Here is a 19,312-nt window from a genome sequence, read left to right as displayed (position 1 = left end):
ACAACTGCATTTTCTGTTCTGCCACACGCACATGCTTGCAGGCAGGGAAGAGCAAGAGGGTATGTCCAGATTACACTGAGTGGCTTCTGTGCATGGCGATGATACAGTGAAGTGCTTTGGGTCCTTTATGAATGCATATAGTGCTTCTAATGGGAAACTCGCCAGAGGTGAAAAAATTGAGTGATCCTGGGAGAGCAACTCCTAGAAGCCCCAGGATTTTTCCATGATGCATCGTAAGCTAAAGGGTATTTGTTAGGACCAGTCATAATCTTGGGTATGTGCATTCACACTCACCTCTTTTATCTTTTCTTTATCTTGTCCCAGATTATTTCCACCAGTCTATTTTCTTTTCAAGCCCTATTCCAGTTGTCCGTATACATATGCTATATGTACCTGAGCCAGCTTGAAGGAGGACCACTGTAATTGCATGATGACTGTCAGATGACAAAGGGGGAGGGGTGGAAAATAGGACATTACATATATAATTTTTGCAACAAATAAATTGTCTTCCAAGAGAAGTTTTTAGTTTTTTCTGCTTTTCCTCAGAACTCCACCATCTCTTTTTAAAGTTGGCCTATTTAAGAAGGACAGAATCTCTCAGGCTTTGTGACCTGTCATTTCTTGGCACAGGAGCTTTTCATAGAAGCACTGATTTGAGTCATGGAGCACTGAGCACTATCTCTGCCTCACTTCCTCTAGAATTCCCTAAAGCATCACAAAGCTTCATTAGTCTAGACACTGAAATCTACTGGGGACTGAGTTAATTTTTACCTCTGAGTTTTGTCAGAGAGGAGTGGAAGATGACTAGACTAATCATTTTTTAAAATTATAAAATAATATATGCTTATAGATTAAAAAATACAGATATCCATAAAGGAAAAGTCACATGAATTTCCCCCAAGCTAACCACTAACAGTTTGGTGTGTAACCTTCTAGACAGTTTTTCCATGTGGAAAATATACTTCTAAGATTTTTTACAAGATTTATACTATACTTATTATACTGTTACACAGAGTATCTTGGGCATATTTCTGTGTCAATATTGTAGACCTAATTCTTCTTAAGGAGAAGCCTCATTTTGTCCAGAATATTTGTCTGATGCCCTCTTTTCTTCCAGATCAGTGGTTCTTAACCTTTAATGTTCATAAAAATCACTTGGAGGACTTATAAAATACAGAGTGCTAGCGCCCCCCCCCATAGATGCTGATTCAGTGGGTCTGCTGTGACTAGAGACTATGGTGGACCTTGGTGATTTTCCTTCCCTCTTTTGATTTTTTTTTATTCCTTTCAACAGATGGCCAGAAGAGCCCTTATAAATAAGTTCAAGCGATTTCAGCTTCAAAAAAAAAAAAAAAATGAGATACATAAAACTTCAGGCTTAGAAAACAAATAAATTGAGCTGACAGGGCAGAGGAGAGGAGAGGGAGGTGCACCGAGGCTGCCTGAGAGGACTGGATTCCTGTAAGGTGCCATGTCCAGCAGAGAAACAGCAAGGCACGGAAGAGGGAGAAGAGAAGAGTTCTGGTTAGGGTTTAAGAGGATGATCAAGACTCCTGCCATGATACAGGAGTGGGCTGAGTTCTAAAACCAGAGGGACTTCAAGGGACACCAAATCCCAGCCCCTAGGGGTGAGCCTGAAGACAGGAACCAGAGGCAGTGGTGCTTGGGAAGTAAGGCGCAGAACCAGATTAAGTTGTGTGCATGCATGTTGCTATGGGGAGCCCTGTTTTAAGGGTGCATATCTCCAGGGATCTAGAACTTTGTTTACAATGGAAAGAGAATATTTTTAGTAACAAGCAATCTTCAGTTTGTTTAATTGGAAGTGGTCTTTTAAATAATAAGGCATCCTAATGTTTTTGATATGAACCAGTATGCAAACAAATATTTGCAGTCCTACTTTTCAGAAACATTTATTGCACAAAGCAGGATTTTTATTGTAGACTTCTTGTGTTTATGTTAGACTTCAGGGAAATTAAAAGATGTAGTTAATCAAGTGTGTGTGTGTGTGTCCCTGTCCATCCACACCTGGATTTTTAAGAACTTGAAAGCATTCTGAGTTCTTCATAGCTCTCCTATGAAGTGACTATGCAGTAGTCTTTCATAGTCTACCCAGAGGAAACTGAAGCTCAGAGGACACATTGATTCCTTTCCCTTTCTTCCCCCTGTCCAGCCTCTCAGAAAGCATTGAACCAAAAGCATAACATGCTAAACTCAATCCAGCTAACCTCTTATTATGCAGTTAATAACAGCCACTCTATTAGTGGCTTTCTCTATTAGTATTGATTGCTTTTCTTTCCATCTAAGATGTGCTGTTCATGGTTTCCTGTGTCTGGTGTGCTAGAAACAAGTAGTTAAAAACACAGTTGTGTGAGGCACCTGGGTGGCTCAGTCAGTTTCCAACTTCGGCTCAGGTCGTGATCTTACAGTCTGTGGGTTTGAGCCCCGTGTCGGGCTCTGTGCTGACAGCTCAGAGCCTGGAGCCTGCTTTGGATCCTGTGTCTCCCACTCTCTCTGCCCTTCCCCCGCTCGCTCCCTGTCTCTCAAAATAAAAGTCATTAAATTAAAAAAAAAAACAGTTGTGTATCACAAAATCATACCAATCTTCAAGAAGTTATTCTCCAAAAAGTGCCTTAAACTCAAGCCGAGTGGCTCACATTCTCTCAGACTGGAGCAGGATTAAACAGGGGCTAGCCATACTAAGACTGCCTAAAACATAACAGGGTTGTTTTTCTTTTCTCTATTTTCTTAAGTCTCTAAAGGTGTTCATACTAAAGTGTGAAACCAAAGAATTGTCTGGCAACATGAAATTAAATAGATCTGAGAATTGTTGTCTTATTTTTAGTTAGCATTTACATAGCATTTTATAATTGCAAGAGAACTTTACAGTCCATTTTAGTATCTGATATCATTGAATGGAACATAGCCCAGTCCTTCACTGTCCTCTGCTAATCAGACTCTTGTTAAAATGGTAGGTTTTGCACATACAAATAGAAATGGCTATAAACAAAGCCTAGCTTAAATTCCTGTTGTTAGTGTCCTGTTATTCACCAGGGTCAAGCCAGGTCGCATGCTGGCCCTTGCCCTGCCTTAAGGCAGCGGCATTCCCTGGGACAGTGTTTATTCAGCCAGCTGAAGCAGAGAATTGAGATGCCTCAGTTATCAAGATGATTCATTCAAAAGTGTTTCTTTGGTTGGAGAGCTTTAGAATTATTGACCCATTTCTGCACTTTTCATTAAAAAAAAAAAAAGGAAGTTGTAAGTAGTAATCTTGAAGTGTTTTGTTTTGTTTTTTATCTCTGTACCCTCAAGCCCTAGCCGGGTACCTGGCCCATAGTAATAGATATATGTTATCTATTACAGCAACATTATGAAAAGAAATAATATTCTTTGCCCTGTTTTATCGATGAGCAGTCTAAGACTTAGAGAGGTGAAATAGCTTGCTAGTGAGTGCTGGAGCCAGGGCTTCACATTTGTCGTGTTTCATGTTCTTCCCCCACATGACTGTTGAACCCGTGGATGAGTAAATGTGGATGTATGTGCTGTGAGCCCTAGCAGTCTGACTCTCACCTGACTCTTTTGCCCTCCCATTGTTCTTTTACCTGCCTTTACTGGGGCCTGCAGCCTGCAGCTGCAGGGCCCAAGCACTGGAGAGTGGCCTTTCCCCCCCAAAAATACAGGGAGCTGGCATAGGGGCCATGACAGCCCTGGGCATTTTGCCCTCACTAAACGAAGAACTGAGGCTGGTGCTTCAGTAGCTTCCCGTAATTGATGGAGAGCACTAAATGGGCAAACTCCCTGTGCTTTCTCAGTCTGATCTAGGCATTGAGGCATAGAATCCAATGGGAAACAAATGTGGCCTTTTCATCCTCTGCAGACACTTGGGCAGCAGAAAAGGAGAAACAACTCTACCCTCCTTCACTAGCCCCCTGCCTTTATCAAAACAAAATGAGACAACTTCCCTTTTTCCCTGTCACTCAGTTATAAAAGTAATACATTCTCTCTATAGAAAAATGTGCAAAACAGATAGGAAAGCAAAAGACCGTACACTACTTGCAGTGGTTTCTAAGCTTTGAGTACCTCTTTTTTTTGACTGCAGATTCTTGAGCCTCACCCAGAACATCCAGTTTGGTAGTTCTGAGACTGCTTTTTTACCATATAGCCAGCATGATTCTGATGCACATGGTCAGTACATCACACTTGAAGACACACCTATGGGAAAACTGGTTAATGATGCATGGCCTTTCAAATAGAAAATTAGTATTGTCTCTCTGTATATAGCTCTTATTCTGTGTGCATATATGTGTGTATGTATATATACAAAATTAGATAACTATATTTGAGTGTATTTGTGTGTGTGTATATATATATAATTAGATAACTATGTATTTGAGTGTGTATTTGTGTGTGTGTGTGTGTGTGTGTGTGTGTGTGTGTGTGTGTGTATGTATATATAGTGCTCTGGGATCAGACCTCTGGAGAATGATCTCCTCTGAGCCCACCAGTGTAAAATAAACCTCCTGCCTTCCAAGATCTCCAAGTGCTGCTTGTTCTTCCACTGGGTGATCCAGACCAGATTCCATATATATGTGTATACACACACACACACACACACACACACACACACACACACGTATGCATACATGCATACATAGTTTGTATCCTGCTTTCTTCACCTAACATCATCCCTTGTAAACATTTTTATCATTTGAATCCACTTCAGTCTTTGAACAGCTACTTGGAAAACTAAAATCCTGAAGGCCAATCTGCCATTATTGCCAAATGGAAGTTTTATCCAATAAGGCGTTTCTGTTTTCTTCCTAATAGCATAAGCAGATTCTGTTAATTTTTTCTTCAGGCATGCCAGTTACCATGTAAGATTACTCAGGTACAGTGAAAACTGAGTTAATGCAAAGTCAGGTACACAGTTGTGCAGTCAGCTCCAAGCTGAGATTTGATGGCCTCTACCTCCCCACTCTTCGGAGTGTCTCACGTGATGTGACTAAATGGATAAGTGCAGGGCCCAGTCGGAAGTCTGAGGCCATCTCCCACCCCCTGCTTTACAGCTGAGGAAACTGAGGTGCCAGGAGAGGAATGGTTCCTGCCGGGGGTCCCCCAGGCAGTAATAGCAGAGCCAGAGCAGGCTGATCGTTTTTAGGACTACAGTGCTGTAGTTTTTCCAGTAAAGAGAAGTTTTCAATTTGGCAAGGATGTAGAAAAATGGGAAATGGTACAGTCACTTTGGAAAGCACAGAATTGCCGTATGAGCTACCAAGTCCATTCTTGGATGTATACCCACGGAATGATAATGTGTCCACACCAACAGTGCACACCCATGTTCACAGCAGCATCATTCATACTGTCTGGAGTGTGGAAACCACCCAGCGGATGACTGGGTACCTACAATCTGATATGTCCATACAGTGGGATGCTACTGGGCGATACGCAGAAATGAAGCACCCATGCAGGCTGCAAGGATAACCCTCGAAACTGTGATGCTAAGTGGAAGAAGCCAATCCCCAGAGACCAAAGAGTGTGTGATCCCATTTATATGACATGTCCTGAATAGGCAGATTTATATAAGTAGAAAATAGACCCATTGTTTCCTGGGGCTGAGGGAGATGGAGAAATGGAGTTGGGGGGTGACTGGTAAGGGCTATGGAGTTTCTTTCCAGTGTGATGAAAGTGTTCAAATTGATTGTGGGATGATTGCACAACTGTGTGAATGTACTAAAGACCACTGAATTGCATACTTTAAATTGGTGAATTGTATGCTAACATGAATTCTATCTCAGTAAAGCCGCTGAGAGAGGAAGATAGATTTCTTTCCCAATCACTTTTTTCAGCCCCTCACTTAAAAGCGTCATCAGTGAAGAGTCTGTCTTTCTCCCTTCTTCTAGACTGGATGAAGGGCTGAAACCTGATGGCAGCCTCTGTCATGGGGAGGCAGTATTCTACAGTTACTGGAAGCTCAGGCTTGGATGGGACCACAACTGGCCAGACTACCTCCAGTGTTGACCGCTTTTCCATCCCAGACCAATCCTGGGCTTAATCTCTTCATTTCTCAGGCTTTTTGTTTTTGTTTGTTTGTTTGTTTTTTTCAGCTGCAAAAGAGGGGATAATAGTACATACTTCATAGGGTTGTTAGGAAGATTAAATGAGATAATCCATTTAAAGTGCTTAGGAGTACAACATCCTGTAGGTCAAGGCTGCTGCTAGCGCTCTCCCGGTCCTGAGAGTCACCTCTGCTTCCAGCAGAAAGCTGTGGGCACCCGGGGCTGCATTCCCGTCCCACAGTTCAGGAGCCCTTCTGATCCCTATGGAGAAAAATGAGCCACCTGTTAATACCTAACTAGTTCTATACTTTGATCAATTAACGCTTCCCAGGATTAGTGACACTTTAAAGGGCCATTGCTACCTCTTTTGAGTGATAGTGGCATGCCGATAAGTTGAGTTAAATCTCCAGAGTTGGAGTCCCTTGGTATTTCTGGCTGGCTGACTCTAGGGCTAGCATGCCTGGTGTTAGTTCGGTGGAGCAGCATTGCCCGTTCAGGTTGAGGCAAATATCTCAGCCTTGGGAGTTTATAGCTGTGTGTCCATATATTCCCAATAGAAACAAGAAATCAATGCATAGAAGCAATTATGTTTGTTGTTATGGAGCAGACTCTGTATTTAGCAAAACTGCCAAGTTCCAAATAAAAAAAAATAAATTAAGAGTCACGAAAGACATTAAATGTCCCATTGAAGAAACACATTAGGAGATATGTCCCCACTTTAACCACCACTGAGATTCTTGTTCTCCTCCTACTTTCCCTTGCCCCTTCTCCTGCAGCTTTACCCTTCGGCCGTTCTCTTTCTGTTGGAGCACCAGAAGTAATTGAAGTACTGTAAAATCAGCTCTAGGCATTTAAAACTAGGGTAGGCCTGGTCTCTGAGCTGCCTGGTGGGCTAGAGCATTGTTAGAAAGCAAAGGGATTGAGCTTTAAATGGCTTAATAAAATTAATACGTTGTGATGTGCTCTTCCCCCTGCTCCAGGCCCTGTCTGCCCGGACAGGAGACTTGATAATATACTCTCTGCCAAAGCCTGAAGGACTTTTTACATGAGCAATGTGGAGAGGGGAGTGGGGCTGTCAGGGCTCCCCCAGAGCAGCCACACTTCATGTTGCCGGTACAGGATTGTATTTGACATTTAATTTAAGAGGCTGGATGCCTAGATACAAAACTTTACTGTGAGAATAGTGATAAAAACCACCCAGACTTTTATTTAAGGGTCTCGGCCTCCTTCTCTCCTGTCTATCCTCTTCCTGTTAGTTCCACCTCTCATTCAGCTAGGAAATAAAGCTCAGATCTGGTCAAGTAAAAAAGATGTCTTCGTTGATCTCTTAAGGCTGAAGTTACAGAGTGCAACTCTCAGCTACCTCAGGTCTGTATGTAGGTGCTTGTGTGTATTTATAAGATGTAAAATGTGAGAACCACATCTCTCCCCTGACTGCATTTAGCCAGAGGGCAAAGTCCACCTGTGGCTGTGTAGAGAAGGTCCCTGCAACCCAGTGATTTAGTTGATTACGGTCCTTGATTGAATGGCTTCTGTATACCTCTGTGGCTGCTGCAATAGAGTCTGCGATCCTTAGTTCCTAACTCAACCTGATTAGTTAGACATTATAATCCCCATTTTACAGATTAGGAAGCAAAGATTTAAGAGGTTTAATGACTTGTCTAAGGCTAATAATGCAAATAAATTGCCTTTTTATGATTGCTATATAGAATTATTGGTAGTTGTAGGAAGTTACTAACTTTTAGTTATAGAAGTGGGTTGGGAATAGTATACCAATAGGGAGTTTGTTCAAACTTTCAGGGAAAAAAACTGTTGAGTATGACATACTTTCTTTACTTCTATGGTGGAAGGGCACAGATGTTGGAGTCCAATGACCTGAGTCCTTCTGGCACTTGTTACCTGTACCTCTTAATTTGTCTATAACCATATTACATTTTTATTACTGAATACCCTAAAAATGGAGACTTTTGAGAAGGAGATAAGAAATGATGGCAGATGGTTAGTAGCATGGCCTTTGGGGACCCAAAAAGTATTTTAGCAACTGTACTTAGTTAGCAAGCCCTGTGGTTCTTAGGGAAGCAGACTGTCAGCTGGGGTGTGATAAGGCTTCAGTCTGCAGAAGAGAGATGGTGTGATAGAGGCAGGTTGTGAGGTTGAGGTAGACTGCTTAGGAGCTGCTGGGCAGAACGTGACCTGCCCTTACCACATGCTCTGCTTTGCTCCAGTGTCACTAAAGTAGACTGTCTGATCATATCAAACTAGAAAAGGCAGGCATTGCTCCTTGACAGCCAGCCTGTGGCCATTTACTAAAACCGAGGCAAGGAGCCTCTGATTGACATCGTTACTTTTCCTGCCTAGGATGTATGAAAAGGTCCTTCCTGTGTTCCTTTGGGAGATTTGAATCTGCACTTGCAAGGGTGTATGTTCTCCTTCTGTGAGAAAACTTACTGGGGGCTCTTTATCTGTGAGAGCTCAGTGGGTACTGTATAAAAGGCACACAATAAATGTTCATAGTTACTGTTATCTGCACCAGCAGAGTAGTTCTGCTGATGTTCCTACGTGCCCAGAGAATACTAAGTTCCTTCTATGTATTGTGTAGACTTCACAAAAATTTCTGTGAGAAAGATATTATTACCTCTGTTCTACAAATGAAACTTTCACCTTTCTGAGCTTCAGAAACACAGCAGAGTCAGTACTCAAGACCTACTTCTCTACGACAACAGACTCCATGAGGTTTACCATTTTGACCTGTAGCAAAGAAGACCGACATCTCGAAAAGTGCCCTTTCCTCAGTGTTCCTCGTGGTGTGCATTTGTTTGGTTTTGATAGTAAACAAATAACTGTGGTTTGGCAGGGAGAATGTTCGAATAGAGAAGTGGAATGGAGAAAGAGGGGTGACTCTTACTTTAGAATCGCTTTGATCTTCAGCAGATAATATAGGCATACTTTGTATATTCAGTTCTAAAAGGCTTAAAAATAGTATTTCTGGTTGCCCCTGAAACTTTCAGTGTCATTTCCCACCTCCCGCTTCCTGCAGGATAATTTCTGAGGCAGAAACGTCTTTCTAGCTTATGCACAGGTTAAAATGGAAGAAAAGCAAGAAAACATGGTGAACCAGAAGCTCTGACTCTTACTCCTGTTACAGGTCCTGGGTGTCTCTGGGGACTCCATCTAACTTTCACATTTCTACAGGGGAATTTCTACACCCAGAATTCTTTTTCTGTTCACTCAGGAAGAGTTGTGCTCCCAGGTTTGTGATTGCTTTCTTTAGTGCCACCCTGGGGTCAGGCAAGGAGAGAAGCGTCTAAAGAGCAGGCAGCAGTGTGCACTCGTAGTGAGCCTAGCATTCGTGTTGACTTGTTCCAGGGTGCCTCCAGCTTAGCTCCATGACACTGGGTTTCACATCAAGTTGTCATGGCAATAGAGTCATAGCAGCCGACAGCATGAACAGGCAGCCCTAGGAGGAGAGGATGCTTGGCATTGATGCCACAACCATAGTGGCTAGATCTCTGTCTCTCACGGTAAGAGCTGCTCATCAGTCTGCTGTGACCATGTCTCTCTCAGGTGACTGGGGGCTCACAGTTGCTATCTGCTTCACAGCTGATTCACAGATTCAGTTCAATTGTTTGTTAGGATCTTTGCAGTGCAGAGCCTTTAGGAAGCACGGTCCTGAACCTCTAATGCTGTTCATGTATGCGCATGTACATGTATATTCATATTTGCATTGGGGGGATCCATGAAGGAGGAGATTCAGAAGAAGCATACTACAGTTTCATATGCATGAGGCTGTTAAAGCAAAGAGGACTTAGGCTCATGTACCAAAATTTATAGTCACAGGAAGAAGCACTCTAGCAGAAGATGGAGGAAGGCTGGAGTATTATGACTGAAATATGAAGTTCCTGCCTGAGTTGAAGATACAAAGCAAACCACGGACTATATGAAACAAAGCAAAGTCTAAACACCAAGGAGGAGGGAAGGGAGGATCACGTGGAGTTTCTCTGGGCCGTAGGATTTTGTTTAGCAAGTTAGAGGTACAAGTGACAGTGGGACTGGACTAGAGGGCCTGAGGTGGGTGGAGGCAGTTGGAGCTAAGATGGAGCATGAAGGTCTAGAGACTGGGTATAGATATTTAGTGGAGAGGATGGAAGGGAATGCAAAGAAAGGGGTTTCGTACATACAGGGCAGACTTCTTCAGCCACTGTGGTGGAGAGGCAAATGTGGGAGGGCTCCTCACAGTTAGTCAAAATGTATTGACCACCATTTTGTGCAAGAGCCTAAGCAAAGGTGTCATCGTTTCTCCTCTAGATACTAAGTCAAGAGACCTGTTATCTGCTGGAGAAAATAAAACTTAACTCCGGAGTTTAAAGCCTGGTTGATTTCCTAAACCCTGGTGGTGTTAAGGGGGAAGGTGGGGAACAGGACAAGGTCCGAAGGGAAAATATGGAAGAATAATATTGTGGTTAAACGACAGAGTGTGTGGTCAGAGTTTGTGGGTTCAAACTCCAGTTCTGCTGCTTACTCTGTGTAAGTTTCTCACCCCTTCTGACCCTTAGTTTCTTCATTTGTAAGATGGATGGAATAATAATTGCCACCACTGGTATCATTGTGATGATTAATTCAAGTAAAACACGTGAAATGCTTCCATAGTACTTAATATCTGGGCCCTCAGGGCAGCAGTGAAAACACTGAGGAGGAGGAAGAGGATTCCGTTTGAGCTTAATGGTTTGAGTAATAGAAAAGTGTCCAGGTAGAGACACACATCGAAAGGAATTGCGACCCTGGAGGCCTGGAGAGAAAATCCAGGCCTAGGAGCCCTCTCTGGAGGCAATGGTTGAATTGCAAAAATGGGATGAAATTACTAAGGAGGAAGGTGTGGAGAGAAAGTGTCTTGGGCTACAGAGGACATTTGACAGTGTCTGGAGGTGGGGGGAGATGCTACTGTCCCCTCCTGTGAAGAGGCCAGGGGTGCTGCTATGTATTTCACAGGGCACAGGACATTTCCCCTGCACAAAAAGTTATCAGCTTCGAGTATCAGTAATGCTGAGGTTGAAAAACCCTGGTTAGAGGAGTTTCTCAATCATAGTCACCTAGAGACAGAGAGTAAAATTGTGGGGCTAGAGCCAATATTCAGAAAGCCGGAGAAGTCCAGGGTCACAGAAACCCTGGCAAGAAACTAAAGGCCGAGGGGCATCAGTAGTGCTGAAATGCTGCACACAGGTCAGTAGTGAGGCTACATGCAGTTGGTGGTGAGTCAACTCTGTAGTGGTGTTTTTGTGAGTAGGTTTTATATGACTTTTTAAATAAGCTTGGTGGTTAAAGGTAGGAAGATGGTAATTGCTTGATAGGGCAGCATTGTCAAGAGAAAAAGGTAATTTTATTCTCTTCTTAACTTCTTATTTTGTGTCACCTTAGAATTTCTATAGCAGATTCCTAGTCTCCCAAAAGCCCCTCTAGTTTTGGCAACAAGTATGGTTAGAGACAAATCCAAATTGGTGAATTATTGCTCCAAGAATGTAAAATTTATGCAGTTGTATTATTTTAGAGATAAAAGGAAAACCGTTTGGCTTCTTACTTTTATTAGCTCAGGAGCCTGAGGCCCTGAGAGATTCAGTGATTGCCCCAAGTCACTTAGCTGGTTGGTTCCAAAAGACAGGACTGGCTAACCCTCAGGACCTCTGACTTCCCATCCTGAGTGCTCTCCTCTGGGCTGAGTTGCTCTTCAGTGGCCTAATACTAGTTCTTGGAGTGTGGTTTCCTTTTCAGTAGGGCGACGCTCCATGGAGTGGTTGTCAGAGCGCTGGCCAGGGACAGGGCTGACCTGAGGCGAATCTTGGCTTCATAGTTTACCCGCTGCATAACACTGGGCAAGTGACTTAGTCACCGGGGGCTTCAGTTTCCCTTAATATAAAATGAAAATATTACTGCCTACCTGAAAGTTAGATTAGAAACACATGTAATAGCACCTAGAACACTGACTAAACATGGTAGCTCTTAGTATTTTCATTATCTTTATTCATAAGGCCTGTCTTTGTCATGGATTAAAAGATATGAGAATACCCAATGATGGAATCAGGCCAGAGTTAGGCACATCTTTTCTTTTCACCCAGCATTGCTTCTAACTCCATCTCCCACTTTATAATAAAAGCAGTATCATGCGGGTCAGTGCTACGTGGTTATCAGGTCCTGAAGCAGGTGTCCCTCTGACATATTGTTAGGATGTCTGTTTCTCATTGATGAGCCTGATACTTCTTTAAAGTATGTGGCTTCACACTTTCGTTACTCATTGGATCAGTTAGTTAGATCTTTTTTAGAGTTTTTCAAGACGCTAAAACCTGGCTCTTCTGAGGAGCCTCGGGACTACTGAAGCTCCCACAGAAGAACCTTCAAATGACAGCAGGAGCGTATGCTAAGTCCTTGGCTGTTGGGGAAGCCATTCTTTTAATGGGCTTAAGTTGAAAAGGGCTTTAAAAACCCTTTTCATTTATTATAGAAAAAAGGAGTCAGATTAGGAAGGGAGGGTCTATTATTAACTGGGAAGGCAAAGAATGAAAATGTTGCTGTGCTTGAGATGAAGATTCAAGTTTAACTTTTTTTAAATATAAAGAACATAATTATGTAAATAATTATAAAGAGCATAATTGCTGGATCATGTGGTAAAGGTATGTTTAGGTTTTTTTTTAAGACTGCCAAACTGTCTTCTAAAAGTGGCTGTACCATTTGGCATTCTCGTCAGCAGTGAATTAGAGTTCTTTGTGCTCTACATCCTTGTCAGCATTTGGTGTTGTCAGTGTTCAGATTTTGTCCATTCTAGTAGGTGTGTGATGACACTGCCTTGTTTTAACCTGCATTTCCCTAATGACATATGGTGTTGAGCATCTTTCCTATGCTTCTTTGCCATCTGTATATCTTCTTTGGTGAGATATCTGTTCAGGTTGTTGGCTCATTTTTTAATTGGGTTGTTTGTTTTATTATTGTTGCATTTTAAGACTTCCTGGTATATTTTAATAACAGTGCTTTATCAGATGTGTCTTTTACAAATATTTCTCCAGTTTGTAGCTTGTCTTCTCATTCTTTTAACAGTGTCTTTCACAGAGAAGTTTTTAATGAAATCCAGCTAATCAGGTATTTATTTCATGGATAGTTCCTTTGGAATTGTATTTAAAAAGTCATCACCATGACCAAGGCCATCTAGATTTTCCTTTATGTTATCTTTTAGGAGTTGTATAGTTTTGCATTTTACATCTAGGTCTTTGATCCATTTTGAGTGAATTTTGGTGAAAAATGAAAGGCCTATGGCTAGATAAACTTTTTTTTGCACATGGATGTCCAATTTTTGTAGGACTGTTTGTTAAAAAGACTCTTTCCTTTGTATTGCCTGTGCTGCTGTGTTCAAGATCAGTTGACTGTATTTATGTGGGTCTATTTCTAGACTCTCTTTTCTGTTCTACTGATATATTTGTTTGTTCTTTCACCAATTCCACAGTGTTGATTACTGTAGCTTTATAGTAAGTCTTGATGTCTGGTAGTGTCCTCCAACGTTGTTCTTCTCCTTTGATACTATGTTGACTCTTCTGGGTCTTTTGCCTCTCCATATAAACTTTGGAATCTTTTTTTTATCAATATCCACAAAATAACTTGCTGGAATTTTGCTTGGCATTGCCTTGCACCTATGGATCAAATCGGGAGAGCTGACATCTGACAATATTTAGTGTTCCTATCCATGAACGTGGAATATATTTAGTTCTCCTTTGATTTCTTTCATCAGAATTTTGTAGTTTTCCTCATACATATTTTATTAGGTTTATACTTAAGTATTTCATTTTGGGAATGCTATTGTAAATGGTATTGTACTTTTATATTCAAATTTCACTTGTTCATTGCTGGTATATAAGAAAGTGATAGCCTTTTGTATATTAACTCTGTTATAATTGCTTATTAGTTCCAGGAGTTTTTTGGTCAGTTCTTTGAGATTTTCTACGTCGACAGCTATGTTATTTGTGAACAAAGACAGCTTTATTTCTACCTTCCCAACCTATAAACATTTTATTTCTTTTTTCATCTTATTGCATTAGCTAGGGCTTGCAGTATGATGTTGAAAAGGAGTTGTAAGAGGACACATCCTTGCCTTGTTCCTGATCTTAGTAGGAAAACTTTGGTTGCTCATTATTAAGTGTGATGTTAGCTATAGATTTTTTGTAGATATTTTTTATGACGTTAACAACGTTTTCCTCCATTCCTAGTTTGTTGAAAGTTTTTTTTTTTAATCATAAGTAGATCTTAGATTTTATCAAATGATTTTTCTGCATCTATTAATGTAATCATGTGATTTTTCTTCTCTAGCCTGTTGACATGATATGAACTGATTTTCAAATGTTGAAACAGCCTTGCCTATCTGGGATAAATCCTGCTTGGTCATGGTGTATAATTTTTTTTACAAAATTATTTGATTCAATTTGCTGATATCTTATTGAGGATTTAACTTTTTCTTTGAGCTTCATTTCTTTTTAAAAATTACTGTTGAAGAAAAGTGTCACACATTATTATAGGAAATTTGGACTGCCAGTGGAAAAAAAAAGAAAAGTACTCTTAATCCCATCGCTCTGAGGTCACCACTCCCAACATTTTGGTGTATTTCTTACAGTCTTTTGTAATAGAAATACTAATAACAGCAACAGTAAATATCATTATTATTTCATTGAGTGGATACTTGAAGTAACTGATACCTGAGGTTGAGAACCCATGGTGCTGTATTTACACAATTGGGTAATGAAAGAAAGTAAAGGTATACATGACTGCTTTTGTCTGGAGTCTTCTGATAAAGATGAGAAAAATGGTTTAAGGAAGAGATTAAATATTCACTTTAATTACCTTTTCTGTACCCTTCTCAGTGCCCCATTGTAATATCCAATCAATTCAGTCTTCTAACCAGGTTGTCAGAAAAATATTTGACCTCACTCAGAACGTGAGTAATGGAAGGTAGTTCATGGTTGGTGTCTGCTGTGTTTCTAGGCTGCTGGATAATTTCCCAAGCCTTAGGAATGGGTACTGGTTTTATTCACAGATAGTGGCTATTCTTCTCATACACAAAAGACACTGTAAAAGGACTTTATCCTCCTTGTTGATGAAGCTCTTCCCTCACCGGCCCTCACTGGAGCCCGGTGGAGATTTGGACAGTGCTCTCTTGGAGCAGACTGCCAGACCAAATACTAGAGGCTATCCAGAATCCTGAACTTGGAGATTCCCACCACGAAAGTTTCCATGGACACTGGCACGCAGGGAAGGACAGTGTGCTGGTGGGAGTGAGGGCAGCTTGCAGCATCTGAAAAAATTCCATTTTGTGCTTCTTTAATTTTCTATTTTAGAACTGTAGTCATTCAGAAAAGGAAAGGGGGAGAAAAAGTGGACTTCTTGACCTTTTGGGGGAGGTATTTAGAGTCTTCACAAACTATTTCATACAGTTCACACTTTATAAGGTCATTTTTGGAGTAGACCCTTTAAACTTATTTGCAGGAAATGTGTCTCAGTGAACAAGTATTTCTGACTCTTCAATTAGTATAGACTCCGATACTTTTCTTTTGTGTAGCTTCCTGCTCCTGACCCTGTTCCATCCTTCTCAGTTCATGTCAGCAGCACTTTTCTGGAACAAGTCTTTCTTAAGCTGTGATGCTTTCTAGCTAGTTTGCTTTTTCCTTTTTTTATATAATCTGCCTATAATAGAAAAATAAATAAAACCTTGGTTTCCTACAAGCCAGCTAGCTAGGAGTTAATGGCTTGCATCCCATGTCAAGCATACTGAATGGTGTTGTTTTTAAGTACAAGTTCTTAATTCAAGGTTTTATGTGTTTAATTATGTATGTGTAAAGTGCCAGTCTGTGTGCCTCTTGGGTACAGCCTAGCTTGGAAATATTAACTATGAGAGCATATAGATGTACCATGAGATGAAACTTAACTCTTCAGATGTGCATCCTTAATTCCAAGATTCACATGGGCAGGGCGGGGAGTCGGGGGGTGGATAACGGGATAACATCTCAGTGGGGATAATATCAGAGCTGCCTGTTAACCAAGGAAACATCTCAATTAGGAAGAAGTAAGTTTAAAGAATGTGAATCAGGCAGAAAGGGATCATTACAGGCAATAATGTTGTACCACAAAATATACTGAGGTGGACCGAAGGAAATTGATCCCTAAACTTGACTTTATTACTGCACTCCTGTGTGTGTGTGTGTGTGTGTGTGTTTTACCTATAAAATGAGGAGGTTGGACTCTGCTCTAATTAGATCAGATCTTCACATGTTACAACTATTTACAAATAAGCCATCACAACTTTCAAATTACAATGCTGTGTTTAAGTAATTTTAGTAAAATGCTGTGTTTAAATAGTAACCTAGTTTCTCACCCCAATGCACCCATAGCAAAGATATAGCGACTTGCTTGTAACCTATGGCTTTTAAGTTTTAACAGCTTAGGGGCCAGTTGACCAAAGAAAGCAAACTCCTTTTAGGGTTTCATTTGTGTAGAGGACCCAGGTACCTCAGGGGAATTTTGCTGGAGACCACTACCGGTGCCCTGGGAATTACTTCGAGGAGGAGGAAGTTTTTCTTTTAACCATAGTAGTCCTGTTTTTGGTTCTGTTATATTTTAGGGTTCTACATTAAGATTTTGTTTGGGGTAAGGGAAATTCTGTGGTTTTCAAAAAGTTTAACAATTACTACTAGATCCATTTAAAAAAAGGAACCTTTTACATTGCCAATTTCACTGTTCTGGGATACACCCACCCTTCTCTTTTCTGCATATGTAGAGTTGTTCTTTTTTACTAACACTGTATAATACAGTCAGGAGTATAAGACTACCATTCTCACCTTTGGGGAGCTATAGGGTAGAGGCTGAAAAGGTTCCAAGAGACCCACTCAGAAATTACGTCAGTAGAGGTGCTGACAGGAGGAGTGTGCTGCTCTTGGAGAACTGGGTAGCTTGTAGCAGAGTGGAGTTTTGATGGCAAGAAGATGTAATAAAACTTGAAAAGGAGCTTTGAAAGTTGGTTCACTCCTGCTATTGGTAGGAGTCCTTTCTCCTGAGTATTCCATCTATCACGAGCCAGGTCCCCCAGGGAGTCCCTCCTTTGGCCTCTGAATTTGAATGGATGCTGTGGCCCAGAAATCTGGTTTGTTGATTAGTAGAGAACTGGAATGAAAAGGATAAAGGTTTTATGGAGGAGGTTAATCTGCCTTCAATTCTTATTTGTGGATGATCTATACAAAATAAAGATTGGAAAACCTATGTAAAGCGATGGGAAATCGAGAATTTGATTTTTTTAAACCCATGATTTAGTCACCTGCTGCAGTCTAACCACAATCAGCTTCTGACCTGATTCACATGTATGTGTGAGGGCTAATAAAATCAGTTGTGAGTCTGTTTTTATTGTGTTCTCGTTTTTAGTCACTTGAAGCTGTTAAGCGATTTTCTCAGGCACTCAGAAAAGTTTCTCTCTTAGCTAAAATTTCCTAGGTTTAGTCTCCAAGAGAAGGTCTTAGGTCTTAAAAGACGTGATTTATTTCAAGGTTAGAGATTCATTCATAGGAGATCATCATAAAGTAGAACAGCCTTGAAATAAACACACTAAAAATAAAAAGAAGTTATATAAATAAACACAAATCACAGTTCTCAATCTGATACAGAATTTGCAGAGACATTAATAACATTTAACACTCCCCCACCCCTTTTCTTTAGCACGGGAAAGAGTGCCTGTAGAGAGTATAATGGATTCCTGAGGGCTTATGTCACTTAGTCACTCAGTGTGTGAAAGGATATGGATACTGTCAACATACAGGCCTTACTTTGCATTGGTGTTCTTATGGCAGTGTTACGGAAGCTGCTTAAAGTACCAGGGCTCTTTCAGTTTTTCAGAGCTAAATAAAAATGGCCCCATCTTCCCCTCTTTAGATTCTCTCTTCCTCAGTCTCCTCTTTAAGTTTTCCCAGTTTGACTCTCCTTCCCAGAGACTATTATAGTGAACAGAGCACCACTGGGAACAGGACGATTGGTGTCCCCTGCATCTTTTACAAGTCCCCTGCAGCTGCTGTTTCCTTATCTGTAAAAGAAAGTTGTCCCCTGGGTGACAACTGCTTTCTCTTTCAGCTTTAAAATTCTCTATTGGTCTTTACTTCTTCTGCCCACTGCTCTGCCATTTCCCTGTCCCCTACCTTAGCTATTCACCATGCGTAGTGGTTTGAAAATACTCCTCAAATAAACATGGTCTTTAGGAAACATCAGTAAATGTAGTTACTGGTCAGATACAGAGTTTAGAAGTTCTTGTTTTGGTAGTTTCTCACTTTGTTTACCTTATGCCCTAGCCACATATAGCCTGCAGCTGTATTTTATTTGGTCTGCTCGGTGATTGCTGCAAAAAAAAATCTGTAATATAATTTTATGCATCAGAGAATAAAAATGTTAAGGCTTGACATTATCTAATAATTGGTGAAGGTGTAAAGAATGTTTACCTTCATACATTGTTGTGGGAATGAAATTGGTACACCTGTTTTTGGAGGGCAGTTTAGGTGTATCAGTCAGTATTTTTAGAGCATATATAAATTGGTTCAATGACTCCAGAAGCCTCTTTAAAAAACTCATATGCAAATATTAAGAGATCTATCCAAGGATGTTCATTACTATGTTGTTTCCAATAGCAAAAACTTGGACATATCTTGTATTTCCACTAAGAAGGAAAATACTTACGGGCTCCTGGGTGGCTCAGTCGGTTAACTGTTCGACTTCGGCTCACGTCATGATCTCACAGTTCGTGGGTTTGAGCCCTGCGTCAGGCTTTGTGCTGACAGCTAGCTCAAAGCCTGGAGCCTGTTTCAGATTCTGTACCTCCCCCTCTCTCTGACCCTCCCCTGCTCACACTGTCTCTCTCACTCTCAGAAGTAAATAAAAAAACATTAAAAAATTTTTTTAAAAATAAAAGAAGGAAAATTTTTAATGGGTATGTTTATCTTTTTATTTATGTATGTAAATATTCATATTTGTATACATCCATATCATACAAACATTTAACATAATAAATGAAGTTGATCTGTATGTACTAACATATTTTAAATAGAAAAGACACAGAACTGTATGTTCTCTATGACCCATTTATATAAAAAGAACATAATTGTATACGTATATGTATATTACTAGATAGGAAAATGGCTATCCAGAATACCAAACTGTTAACAGTAATTACCCTCCAGAGAGAAAAGTGGTACTGAGATAGAGAG

General features: G+C 40.7%; 1 protein-coding gene across 2 annotated transcripts in view; it reads left to right on the top strand.

Annotated features, from left to right (window-relative positions):
• Positions 1-19,312, top strand: part of TRIM44 (tripartite motif containing 44) — a 106,523-nt gene that overhangs the window by 23,418 nt on the left and 63,793 nt on the right. The gene's annotated exons all lie outside the window — the stretch shown is intronic.

Source organism: Hyaena hyaena, unplaced genomic scaffold (assembly GCF_003009895.1).
Source record: "Hyaena hyaena isolate Hyena2069 unplaced genomic scaffold, ASM300989v1 scaffold_74, whole genome shotgun sequence".
Lineage (NCBI taxonomy): Eukaryota > Metazoa > Chordata > Mammalia > Carnivora > Hyaenidae > Hyaena > Hyaena hyaena.
The sequence above is the reverse complement of the archived record's forward strand: the minus strand, read 5'-3'. Positions and strand labels throughout refer to the sequence as shown.